The sequence below is a fragment of the Marmota flaviventris genome, chromosome 2 (genome assembly GCF_047511675.1).
Source record: "Marmota flaviventris isolate mMarFla1 chromosome 2, mMarFla1.hap1, whole genome shotgun sequence".
NCBI classification, from domain to species: Eukaryota; Metazoa; Chordata; class Mammalia; order Rodentia; family Sciuridae; genus Marmota; species Marmota flaviventris.
In genome coordinates this window covers 169,160,748-169,173,288 of record NC_092499.1, presented here as the reverse complement: position 1 = coordinate 169,173,288, position 12,541 = coordinate 169,160,748, and the positions used below count along the sequence as shown (strand labels likewise).

The following is a 12,541-nucleotide window of genomic DNA, read 5'->3' as shown; positions in this document are numbered from 1 at the left end:
TTTTCAGAGTCCCAAGAGATTTGGCCTAATTTGATATATTTTCAAGGCTGTCATCACATACTCGATCACTTGTTTTTTTATCCCCTGTGACTACCTGTAGAGGGAAGTTCAGTCTCATAGTTCCACGATCCTGTACAGCAAACCCACAAAGCTTTCTTATTTTAATAATTCTACCTCTGATCATCATAGGGAAATAGGAAAACAAAGAGAGAATAAAATCACAAAGTTCAAAAATTAAAATCTTAGTCATTGAGCTTAGTTTTTATAGTATAATTCTTGAAACTCTATTAATTCTTATTTCTTCAAAGATACTAGGAGACACTTTCATAAAGATTTGTCACTATTTTTTTTGGTGTGTGTATTATTGTTACTGTAGCATCAAGCAGATTCAGGGTGTTACTTCTGGTGAAGTTCTTTAAGTCAGATTTCATTTTCTGGTACCACCCAATTTCTTAAGTCTTTGAAGAATTTGTCATGTTAGAGATAATGTGCCACTGTAGGGCTTGAGGAATGATGTTAACTTAAAGATTTTTGCCTAATATCGGGAGCTAAGTCACATGTGGCCACTGAACACTTGAAATATGACTAATTTGAAATGAGATATGCTGTATAAATACACACTGGACTCAGGAAACTTCGAATGAAAAAAATAAAATCTCAATTTTTATATAAATTACATATATACAGATGTATGAAAACACTTTAGGAGTATATTCTTTTTCTTTTTTCTTTGCATTATGATTAAATATAATAATGGAATTCATTGTGATATAATCTTCACATGCACATAACTTGATTGATCTTATTTCCTAGTACCTCCTCTTTCCCCTCCCTCCTTCCTCTGCTGTACTGGTCTCCCTTCTATTTTCATGAAGTCCCTTAAATTTTTTTTTCCTCTCTCTAGCTTTCACATATGAGAAAAAAACCACATGACTCTTAACCTTCTGAGTCCGGCTTATTTCATTTAACACGTTCCCCAGTTCCACCCATCTTCCTACAAATGACATAATTTCATTCTTCTTTATGGCTGAGTAAAACATTTTGTATATATACTGCATTTTATTTATTTGTTCATCTGTTGACAAACACCTAGGCTAGTTTCATAATTTGGCTATTTTGCATTGAACTATGTAGACATGGGTAACCATGCATCATTACAGTATTCTGACTTCACTTCTTTTGGATAAATACTGAGGAGTAGTATAGCTGAGTCATGGGGTAGTTCCATTTCTAATATTTTTAGAACCTCCAATTGATTGCCATATTGTTATACTAAGTTATAATCCCAACAGCAGTGTGTAAACGGTCCTTTCCCCCTGAATCCTTCCAAACTTTTTTAAAAAATTATTTATATTCTTGATGATTTCCATTCTTACTGGAGTGAAATAAAATCTCAGTGTAGTTTTGACTTGTATTTCCCTGATCGCTGAAGATGTTGAGAATTTTTAAAATATATTTGTTAGCCATTTTAACTTCTTCTTTTGATAAATATCTTTTTTAGTTTATTGACCCATTTATTGGTTGGGTTATTATTTTGGGTGTCAAATTTTTATAGTTTTTGTATAATCTGTATATCAATCCTCTGTCAGAGTAGCTAAGAAAGATTTTCTCCAATTTTTATTTTTTAAATAAATAAGAAGTTTTAAAAATTCTTCATTCTTTAAACAAAGTATATTCATTAAACTGAATTCACCACTTTTAACTTTTTTTTTTGGAGGGAGCTGATTTTACAAATAGTGGACAGGCACACCGTCCCAGAACTATATTCCAGCCCCGACCTTTTCTGCCCTCTTCAACTTTTGACTTGAGGTTATGGTAGATTCATGTGCAGTTGCAAAATATAATACACAGAGATCTCATATATCCTCTAGGAGTTTCCCCAACTGGTAATATCGTAAAAAGTATACAACAACACCACCATGAATTTTCTTTGTATATAATTCACTTGCTTTATTCAGATTTTTATCAGTTTTGCTTGCTCTTGGGTATGTGTGAATATTTTATTAAGAAAACCTGTGTATTTCTGTCCATAAAAGAAACTTTTCATAAGATTAGATAGCAAGAAGGGATGTCTTGCAAACACTGCCTTGCCAGTGGTATTCAGTGTGCTGGTTTGACACTAATTAGATGGTTCATATTTATCTGATATTTTCCCCTTTGGAGCTTCAGAAACTTTTTTTTTTTCTTTCCCAACTTAAGCTTCAAAAAGAAACCAGCTCAGTTAGCTTATGGAGACAAGAAGCAGGACACAGGGACACTTCAGAATAGATTAGAACTGAGTTAAAGGAAAATACCATTTTCAATTAAAATTGCCTGGGGAAATTAGGTAGGCAGAGAATAATTACGTGGGCTGGCATGCATCCAGGTTTCTGAAACGAAGACCCTACTTGAATGTTCTGAGAAATCACTATTGGCAACCACAAGTAGCCCAGGACTTTGAGGCTTATGTGTCATCACAAGCACATTGGAATATTCTGGCTTCAGTGTATGACTATTTTAAGTCAAATTATGTAGCATGAGATGTTCGAACAGATAAAACCTTGTAAAAACTAAGATCCAAAACAAGCAATACCACAGAGCATCAGATTAGGGAGAGATTTCTCTGACAAAATGAATTTACATTTCTGTGATCTCTGCTACGGGACCAACAGGACAGTGGAGCTGAGATTGAGTCATAGGTGAAAACTAGCAGGCCTGATTAAAGTCTAGTTCTGGTTCTCTCACCTCCTTACACAAAGGACCCTGGCATACTAACAGTCCTCGGTTAGCTTCTTACAAGTACCAGGAAAGATCTCTGAGTAAATGTCATCTGACATGTGAACTTGTCCAACCTAGTTGTGGAAATGAGTCATTGAGAGCAAATCTGCCTTAAATGCAAATGTCAAGATTTCATATTGTACTCCCTGCCCTTACTCCACCTCCAGTGACTCACTAGTACAATAGCCATGCATGGGTGTCTCAGAGAACTGTGCTGCTGGGGCTAGTGACACCTGGTGCCATGTTGTCTTTGCTGTGACTGGGTGCAGTTGATAGAAATAATGTGGGGTTATTGAACAAAGGGTCTTTCCTTTCTTGTTACCTAGAGGAGGGCCCTGTTTTTCTCTACAACAGAAGAGGGATCCAGTGGCATTCCTCTTGGCTTTGAGTGTTAGCTTTTGCTGTGTTTTCCTCATATTCTTGTCAGTTTTGAAATGGAGCATAAAAACTGGGCACAGTTGTACACACCTGTAATCCAGCTGCTCGAGAGCCTGAGGCAGGAGAATGGTAAGTTTGAGGCCAGCCTGGGCAACTTGGTGAGACTCTATCTCAAAATAAAATTTAAATGGCTGGGGATGCCGCTAAGTAGTAGAGCACCCTTTGGGTCAATCTCAGAAAATAAGTAAATAAAAAAAAAAGAGGAGCATAATGGAAAAAGGTTTGGATGAAGCAAAAATGAGAAAGATATCAATTAAAAATTTCCTTTCTCCTCTTCCAAAAGAAGATACAGGGGGCAAAGGAGAGTCAGTTTATTTTTTTCTTTTTAGAGTAATCTAGGCTTGCTTGAACAAAGCTGCTGGTGATATCTAGGGTATTTTTGCATGGATTACAGAAATGTACCCCTTTGAAGGATTGCAGACCCCACTTTCCCCTTGGCCATGCAACATGATCTGTTTGAGTCCAACACTAGGTCCCTGGCCACCACTTGTGCCATGTGATAGATGCAGAAATGGCCCTTATTTTATAATATGGAAACACAAGTGGGTTCATCTACTATTATAGAGAACATTTTCTGGAGCCAGTTTGTGAGGGTTTGACTTCATCCTCCTCTGTTACTTGGCTCGTGATTCTGGACATGTGATATAGCCACTTTGTGCCTCAGTCTCATCTGTAAAATGTTTGTTGAGACATAATGAGTTAATATACATACAACAACAGTGAGAGGAGTACCTGGATGTAGTGATTTGTCACTAATTGGTAGTTACTGTTGTTACTTATTTTGCTGCTTCTGAGCCCATGAAACAGTTCTGCTCTCTTAGCAAGTGTTTTTGAAGAGATTTCTTAAAGCTTCTCCAACAAAAAAGAAAAAAAAAAACAAGAAAAAAAAATCAGTGTCTTATGTTTTAGTTGACTTTTGCAACACTGTGACCAAAATGCCTGACAAGAACAACTTAAAGGAGGAAAAGCTTATTGGTGGCTCATAGTTTTAGAGACCTCACTCCATAAACAGCTGACTCATTGCTCTGGGCCCAAGATTAGGCAGCCCATCATGGTGCAAAGGGCCCAGCCAAGGAAAACTACTCAGCTCATGGAGGAGTCAGGAAGCAGGGAGCGGAAGGGAGGGAAGGAGAAAGGAAGGGTCTGCATGGCAGATGCACCCTTGTAGGGCAACACCCCCAAAGACCCACCTCCTCCTACCACACCCACCTGCCTACAGTTACCACTCAGTGAACCCATTCAAACTGGGATGGAATGATTAGGTTGCAGCTCTCAAAATTCGATCATTTTATCTCCGAACATTCCAGCATTAACACAGGAGCTTTACGGAGAAACTTCATATCCAAACCATAACACCATGTGCTGGGGGATGTATTAAGCATACTTTTAATTATCTTCATACTTTTACTTTCAATATTAGTGTGACTGTGTATATGTTGGCTACTCCAAGTAACTTCCAAATAACCAAGTTAGTTGAGTGAAAAAACAGTTAAATTAGTTGGTACCATGTGGAAAGTATAATCTAATTGGATTTTTTTTTACACTGTCTTAACAAACATTAAACACACACACACATTTTTTTTTTCAATTCTGTGCCTATTTTTGTTTCTTTTTTTAAAAAGTCATTTCTAGGCATCTAGTTTCATATAGCTGAAGGTAAAGGAAAAGTATTTTGTGTAGATTTTGAATTTGGTAGAGTATATGCATTCCAGCAGGATACGGAATCTCAAGGGCATGAACTATTCTAGAGATGAATGGTTAACCATATCTTCTTTGGTTTTAACTCTCATGTAGGCTCTCTGCTGGCCACTTATATCCTTTCTGATCCCACTGTGGTACATGGATAACACAGGCACGTGAGCAGTTAGGTAGAGTAGGCAGAATTCTAAGATGGCCTCCAAGGCTTCTGGCCCTGGTGTACTCACCCTGTATAATCCAGAGGACTGTGACCCTGTCACTCCTGGGATCAGATTATCTTACATGGCATACTGGAGTTCATTTATTTATTTTTTGGAGTGCTGGAGATCAAACCCAGGGCCTTATGCATGCTAGGTAAGCGCTCTTCCACTGAGCTACGTCCCTAACCCAACAGTTGATTTTAGAAAAAGAGCTTAGCCGGACACAGTGATGTGCACACCTACAATTCCAGTGGCTCAGGAGGCTGAGGCGAGAGGATTACGAGTTCAAAGCCAGCCTCAGCAAAAGCAAGTCGCTAAGCAACTCAGGGAGATCTTGTCTCTAAATAAAATACAAAATAGGGCTGGGGATGTGGCTCAGTGGTTGAGTGCCCCTGAGTTCAATCCATAGTACTCCCCCACCACCACCATTAAAAAGCCAGCTTGTCTTGCATGGACCCCAAAAGGAACTGAGAGAAGACATCAAAAGAGAGATTCCTTGCAAGGGAGAGATTCTCCATGATGGCATTGAGAGTGGTGGAGGCTGCATGACAAAGAGTGGCTGCCAGATGACAGCCATCAAGGAAATACTTAGTTGTATAACCACAAGGAAGTGCAATTGGCCAACAACCTGCTGGGTTGAGAAGTGAATTATTCCTCAGAGCTGTCCGAAAGGGATGAAGCTTAGCTGACAACTAGATAAGGTTTCAGCTTTGTGAGATGCGGAAACAGAGAACCCAATGAAAGTGTTGGGACTTCAGACCTGCAGAACGAGAAGCAATTCGATGTGTGTTATTTTCAGTCACTGTGTTTGTGACCGTTGTTATGCAGCCATAGAAAACAAATACATGAAAGAAACCTGGCACAAGAATGCAGTTTGATAATTGCAAAGCCATTACCATTATTTCAAGAAAATAATGTCCACGGAATAGCTCATAATGAGTTCCTCTGAAGAGCTCCCAGTTTTACATTTTAGAGCTGTTAGCCACCATGAATGACAGACACAGGAGCTGTAACTTTTCAGTGCAGAGTTTAGAACGTTCTCTCACACTGGCAGTTTTAGACTTAGGAATGGGCAAATAAATGGCTCAATTGCTCTCTTGGTGACATTCACTGGGTAATGGCAAAAGAAAAGCATGTCAAGTAGGAATATGGAAACCCCTTTCTGCCTTGTTTTTTTTTCTGGTCCCACTTCTTTTTTTTTTAAATTTTTTATTGTTGGTTGTTCAAAACATTACATAGTTCTTGATATATCATATTTCACACTTTGATTCAAGTGGGTTATGAACTCCCATTTTTACCCCGTATACAGATTGCAGAATCACATCAGTTACACATCCATTGATTTACATATTGCCATACTAGTGTCTGTTGTATTCTGCTGCCTTTCCTATCCTCTACTATCCCCCCTCCCTTTCTGCCTTGTTGATAGACGTTGCTGACGGGGTCCTTTCACTTAGGGATCACTAACCCAAGGGTGACCAAGAGGTGGCCATAGTTGAAGGAACTGGCTGAGTAGAATTACCCAAGAGAGTGTGGGCTGGCTTTCTGTGACTGCTTCTTGGCTGTGACATTCTGGTTCACAGTGCTGCAAAACCATCCGGATTTCCAAGAGAAGCCAAGATTCCAGGTATTTGCGTGAATTCTCCCATTTTAAAATGTTAACAACAAGCCAACTTTTAAAATTCACCATAGGGTCACGTGAACATATATGTGACCAGCTCAGGTCAGGGCCAGCCTCAGGGTTAGTGAGCCGTTTGGAAGGCAGAGAGAAATGACGGGTGTGAGCTTTATGAGTTCCCGGAGTTGTGTCTGTTTTCTTCACTGCCATATTCCTGAAGCCAAGAACAGAGTCTGGCATACAGTGGGTGCTCAATAAATATTTGTAGAATGAATCGGAAGAGGCATAAACCTATGATCTCACCATGTGTGAAAATATCAAAAGTGATTGCCTTGGTGAAACTGGTTTCTAAGATTTGATTCCTTTTTTTCTTTTTCTTCAGCACTGAGGATTGAATCCAAGTGTGCCCTACCCCTGAGCTACATCCACAGTGCCTTTTTTTTTTTTTTTGGAGACAGGCACTCACTAAATTGCCCAGGCTGGCCTCCAACTTGCAATCCTCCTGCCTCAGCCTTCCGAGTCACTGGAATGACAGGCATGTGCTACCAGGCTCAGGGTGGATTTGAATAATTTTAGTATTGAGATAGCATACTGTTTGTGCCAATGTGCTGTCCTTTTGTCCAACCATTTCCTTTTCTTTTAACCTTCAGTTTCATTTGAGGGCTTTGTTGGCAGTCTTTAACTATGAAGGAGAAGGAAGCAGGATCCCTGCTGGGTGGGTGATCTAGGTGCCCTGCACTCTCAAATATTTGTAGGGTTTTTTTTTTTTTTGCCTCCACTGAAATAAAACCTTTACCTTTGTCCAGAATTCCCTGTTGCTTTGAAATAAGTCTATGTCTTGCACCCTCTGGCATCAGCAGCAGCGCTTTGCGATGAGGTACAGTGCTTTCCTATGGCTGGGAAGCCGTTTCCTGCATGGGCTCTTTGATAAGGGTAAAACCCAGTTGGCATCCTGTGGAGAATCACAATAGTAAGCTTCACCAAAAAAGTAAATATTTACCATGTACTGTGTTTTCTTGAAGCATGAGAATTAAATGTTTTGTCATTTTGGAAAAAAAAAAAAGCAGATTAATATTCACTGGCTGATTCACTGAAATGCAACTTTTCTGTTTTAACTGCTTTAATGAAATAGAATATACACAATGTAAAACTCACCCATTAAAAATGTTTAGTTCAGTAGTTTTTAGTATATTCCCAGCATTGTGCAACCATCACTGTAATCTAATCTTAGAATGTTTCTATCACTCCGGAAGAGAATTTCCATTGTTCATGTACCACATCTATCCTAGAGAGCCCTAATCTGTTTCTATGTTTGTGGATTTGCCTGTTCAGAACATTTCAAACACACGAGTCATACAATATATGATCCTTGTGACTGGCTTCTTTCACGTAGCATATTATTTTTTGACATTTATCCACTTTGTATCTGTATTGAATTTTATATGGCCAAATAATATTCCATTGTATATACTACCTTTTATTGATCCATGTATCACTTGATGGACATTGGGGTTGCTTCCACTTTGGCTATTATGGATAATGCTCTTTTGAAAAAAAAATTCATACAATTTTTGCATGGATATGTGTTTTCACTTCTCTTGGGTAAATTCCAAGGAGTGGATTTGCTGGGTTATATGGCAACTGAATATTTAACTATTTGAGTAACTGCTATTTGAGACTGGTGAAATGGCTGCATCATTTTTCATTCCCACCAGTAATGTATGAGGGATCTGATATCTCCAAATTCTTATCAAGACTTGTTATTATCTTTTTATTATAGTTTTTCTAGTAATTATGAAGTAGTATCTAGTTGTGGTTTTAGTATATCTCCCTGAGGATTGAATGTCATTCCGTGTGTGTGCGTGCGTGTGTGTGTGTGTGTTTTGAGAATTGTCTATTAAGGTCATTTGCCCATTTTATATATAATTTGGGTTATCTTTTTGTTGTCAAGTTGTAGGACTTTCAGATTCTGGATGAAAGACTTTTTATCACATAAATGATTTGCAAAAATTGTTTCTGTTCTGTGGATTGTCTTTTCATTTTGTTATGATATTTTTTCTCCTTTTCTTTTTGTTGGTTCATTTTAGTTATACATAACATTTTGACATAATTATAAAAGCATGGGATGTAATTTACTCTAATTTAGTCCCCAGTACTTCCCCTTTCTTTCCCTTCCTCCCTCTCCCTGTTCCTGTCCCTCTATCCACTGGTCATTGTGCTGTTTACTTATAGTTTTTCTTTCCGTTGATGCTATTCTTTATACAAAAGCTTTTAAAGAGGGCTAATTCATGTACTTTTTTTTTTCATTGTGTTGCTGTGCTTTTGGTATCATAGATAAGAAACCATTGCGTAATCCAAGGTTAAAAACACTTACTCCAATATTATGTTTACTTTCAGAGTTTTACACAGTATTCTGCCCTTATCAGTAGGGAATAAATATATTGCAAGACTTTTTTTGTGGATGCCTGAAATTGCAGATAATACCAAACCCTATATAAAAATATTTTTTCTTCGACATACACATCTGTGATAAAATTTAGGTTAGGCATAGGAAGAGATTAATAACAATGACATTAAAATAGAACAATTATAACAATACAGTGTAATAAAATGTACATGACTATGGTCTCTCACCAGATATTGTATTTTATATTGTATTTTAGTTGCCCTTCTTGTCATTGAGTGTGGGTAACTGAAACCACAGAAGGTAAAACAGGATGGGAGAGGGGTTCTGCCATTTGACATCTGTGATCCATTTTGAGCTAAATTTTCTCTATGGTGTGAGGTAGGAATCTACTTTCAACCTTTTGTTTGTGGTTGTCCAGGTATTCCAGCACCATTTGTGGAGTAGATTATCTTTCCTCATTGAACGGTCTTGGTACCCTTTTTGGATATATAACAGCTTTTATTTCTCTAACATCTGTACAATACTGGGATTTGGGTATTTTGTTTAACTATTAGATTTCCTTCTATTTTATGCAAAAATATCTTCTTTTGAAAGAGTGAAACACAGAGAGTCACACACAAACACACCCAGACATACTTGCCCCCTCATCTAACCTCGTCTACCTAGTCCCCCCTTTACTAAAGACCCCACACACTCAGAATAGTAATATTTGAATGGAAAAGTTGGTAGGTCGGGCTCTTCATTCACATGTGACTACAACACAAGGTCATTTACAGGAGTTTGCCCATGATATGCCAGTAGCAAATGAGTCCATGACAAGTTACTCATTCTGCTTGACTTCTCTGTGAGGTATTAGAACACTGGTTTTCTCAAATGCTGCAGTATCCTAAGTATGCACAGAGTTAGAAAGATTTATAGAACAGTGTGACAGTTTAATGCTGGATGGTCCCTAGGGAATTAGAGAAAGAAAGGAAAAATATGTGTTCACTTTTTAAGTCTGGTTACAAAAAGACTTGGGCAGTTAGAGGTTTCTCAAAATGAGGAGCAAAGTTTGGCAGGGTCATTAATTAGTAAGCTTTCTTGGAACTCAGCCTGTTTCATAGTCCCAAGATGCCTGAGAGAGTTATGTAATTTAACTTCCCAGCTCTAGGTGAGTCACTTAGTTATTCATCCACTCAACATGGATTTACTGAGCGCCTACTAAGTATAGGCAGTATGCGAGGTGCTGGGTATGTACATGATGGTTTTCAATACACACAGAATCCCTGTTCTCATGGCATGTACAATCTTGCTCATATATAATTACAAATACAAATATAAATATAAAGGCAGGCACAGTGGCATACACCTGTAATCCCAGCTACTTCGGAGGCAGAGGCAGAAGATTGCAAGTTCAAGGCTTTCCTGGGTGATTTAACAAGACCATGTCTCAAATAAAACGTAACATAGAGAAATATGATTAATCCCAGGGGGGGAGGCATATCACAGGGGCAAAGACTCAACATGGATCAGGGTGCCTGGGTTTCAGTGCCAGCTGTGATTTTTGAATATCCCCTGTTCTTCTCAGGTTTCTCTTCTATAAAATAGTAATAATCAGAGCACATGTATTTTATGGTTTTTTTTTTTGTAGGCTATTATGAAGATGTAATTTGTGCTTAGAGTCTGGAACATAATAAACATTTATAAAATTAATAAAGTCTGTTTACATAATGCTGTATATTTATTTGTTAATTCATTTTTCTCTTTTTAAAATGGAATGTTTCTTTCCATAGAAGGCTTGGAGTGTATTGGATTTTTCTGTGGTTTCAATTATGAAAGCTTCATGTTCAAATATTACATAACACTTAAATATTAAAAGGCTCAGCCGGGCACCATGGTCTGCTCCTATAATCCTAGAGGCTTGGGAGGCTGAGGCAGGAAGATCACAAGTTCAAGACCAGGTACTTAGTGAGGCCATAAGCAATCTAATGGGACCCTGTTTCCAAATAACAAATAAAAGGGGAGGGGATATAACTCAGTGATAAAATGTCCCTGGGATCAATCTCAGTAACAACAACAACAAAAAAGTAAACAAACAAACAAAAACCAAAGGCTCCCTTTCCACTTCAATACCTGCTCCCCAGAAGCAGCCACCATATTCTTGTTTCTTGTCACTCCTCCAGATACGCTTTGTGCGTATGTCAATGTTTATGTCTGTGTGTTCACATAGAGGTGGTGAGGTTTGTATTAATACAATTCAGTCCTAGTACATGTATTGCTACACTACTTTGGTTATTTACAAACTGATGGTATGACCGGAGAATTAGTTTCATGACCATTCATTTAGATTCAGATTTGCTTCTTTCTTTTACTGGAAATAGTCTCATAGTCTTATTTTGTGTGGATGTACCATCCTTCCTGGGACTGGGGCCCTGATGTGGACATTTCCATACATAGATGCGGACACTTTACAAGTTCCAAATTCAAACCTTTACAGACAGCATTTTCCCGGGTCTTGATTGCCAGTTTTTAAAGCCGGTACTTTCTTCCCACATGCAGTGGGGCTCTCTATCCCTTTGATGTACTTATGATACCTGGACCTTTTTTTTTTTTTCCACTGAATCTTGGAAAGATCTTGAAATCAAAATTGGAGCCAAACTAGAAATCTAGTGTCAACTCCAGAATGGAAGTAAACCACTGATTAGCAAAGAAGTACAGAAACACACATAGAAAACAATGTCTCATTCTCTGGAAAGATGCAATTCCGTTGCCAATCTTTGCTGTTCAGCACTATGCTTCTTGGAACGCTTTTTTTTTTTCCAGTTACAGTTCATCTGAGGACATTTGAAAGATTCTTCCAATTACAGTGCACTTTACTATTAATCAGGAAAGACAATTATATTTTCTTCAAGAAGATTCTAGATAGCTTTGTTGTTCAATTGTTACTTAATTATTTCACTAAAATAAGAGGTTGGGTAGGAAATCAGCACCCTAGGATGTATGAACACTGTGATCAGGGTAAAGCAGTAAATGATTCTGATTTAATGACCATGTCTTTGTTGACTAAAACTAATGTCAGTAAATTTTTTTTTTAATTTAATTTTTTTTTTTCATGTGGTGCTCAGGATCGAACCCAGTGCCTCACACATGCTGGGCAAGCGCTCTACCACTGAGCTACAACCCCAGCCCGTCAGTAATTTTTTAATGTGTCTCTCTGATGAGTTTTAAGAAATATATTGTAGACTTTGAATCTGAAGTGCAAAGACTATTTCTCTTCATGCGATTTCAGAAAACCCTTGACATTGATTTTTCTCAACGTCTGTGCCTGTTTGCTTTACAGGGCACTGTGTGGTGAGTCTGATCAAGTGGACATCATTTGCTCTCTTCCCAGACCTCTCTGGTGAGTACTCTGCACCTAGTGGTGAAGATTTATTGGTGGTGGAG

The 12,541-nt window shown here is 38.2% G+C and overlaps 1 protein-coding gene across 13 annotated transcripts in view; it reads left to right on the top strand.

Moving 5' to 3' along the window:
- Plcb4 (phospholipase C beta 4) overlaps positions 1 to 12,541 on the top strand; it is a 394,666-nt gene that overhangs the window by 130,451 nt on the left and 251,674 nt on the right. For 12 of the 13 annotated variants that reach the window (XM_027955170.3, XM_034636405.2, XM_071608749.1 and 9 more), the window contains one exon: positions 12,438 to 12,497. The exons of the other annotated variant lie outside the window; for it this stretch is intronic. The gene's annotated coding sequence lies outside the window, so the exon portion shown is untranslated. The remainder of the gene's footprint in view (positions 1 to 12,437; positions 12,498 to 12,541) is intronic. 13 annotated transcript variants of the gene reach the window in all.